At 40.8% G+C, this 1,024-nt stretch overlaps 1 non-coding gene across 1 annotated transcript; it reads left to right on the forward strand.

Moving 5' to 3' along the window:
* The first annotated feature begins 296 nt into the window (after nt 1–296).
* On the forward strand, nt 297–403 carry LOC145161915 (small nucleolar RNA R71). The gene has a single exon (XR_013738772.1). It is a non-coding gene; the product is annotated as a small nucleolar RNA R71 (small nucleolar RNA).
* The last annotated feature ends 621 nt before the right edge of the window (nt 404–1,024 follow it).

Below are 1,024 nucleotides of genomic sequence, written 5' to 3' on the forward strand. Positions count from 1 at the left end.
CATCTTTCACATCCAACTCTAATAGCATGAATTGACTGGTCCATCTTGGTCATTCTTCTGTCCATGGTGTCAGCATAGCTAGTACAGCAGCCATGTCTTCAAAATTTACACCCGTAATTCCTTTTGCTCCTTCATTTCTTGGATTGTGGTACTCACGAGAATGGTTTGAAAATTCTTCAATCAACTCCTTCACTTCACCCGAATTTTTCTTAGTAAGTGGTCCTTGCGAATCAAGGAGTTGCCTTGTCATGACATTCACCCCGTCATAAAAGATAGATACTTCTTGTTGTATGTTGAGGTCATTTTGAGGACAATTCCTTAGCAACCCCTTATAACACTCTCATGCCTCATAAAGCGATTCACCCGGATTTTGCTCAAAGTTGGATATTGCCTTCTTGAGTTTAGATATTTTTGATGGTGGGCAGAATTGTTCCAAGAATTGCTCACGCATCTGTGCTCAAGTAGTAATTGCACCGGGTGGAAGTGCTTTCAACCAATCTCTTGCAGATCCTTTAAAAGTAACGGGAAGCATCCTTAACAACACGGTCTCTCTTGGAACATTTGGAATATTGAAATAGTTTGCAATGTCATTGACTTCATCTAACATTATCCTTTCCATAAAATGGTATATCCTTAAGTGTAGCAAGAATGTTTCCTTTCAACTCGAATGTTGCAGTGGCGGGAATTATAGGTTGTACTAGACCGGGACCAGCATCGTCTATTATCCTCTTCTTGTATGCTCCCATGGACATATCCGCAATGTTTTCCATCTCGTTTTCTAGCTCGTCTTCGTTTTCACTCCTTTCTAATGCAAATTCAGGCTCGGATTCGTACTCGGATTCTTGTGGGTTAGATAGTTGATCAAAGCATTCTACCTTGCTGTTGTCCTTTGATGATGTACTTGACTCTCCCACTTTCTTTCATGTCTTCTTTCCAAATACTGATTTGAGATCCTTGAAAGGTGACTCCTGCTTTGGTGTTTCGTTCACTCTTGCGTTCTTATCCGTCTTTTTGTGAATGGCCG

The sequence above is a fragment of the Lactuca virosa genome, chromosome 2 (genome assembly GCF_052849685.1).
Source record: "Lactuca virosa cultivar CGN04683 chromosome 2, Lactuca_virosa_CGN04683_v6, whole genome shotgun sequence".
Lineage (NCBI taxonomy): Eukaryota > Viridiplantae > Streptophyta > Magnoliopsida > Asterales > Asteraceae > Lactuca > Lactuca virosa.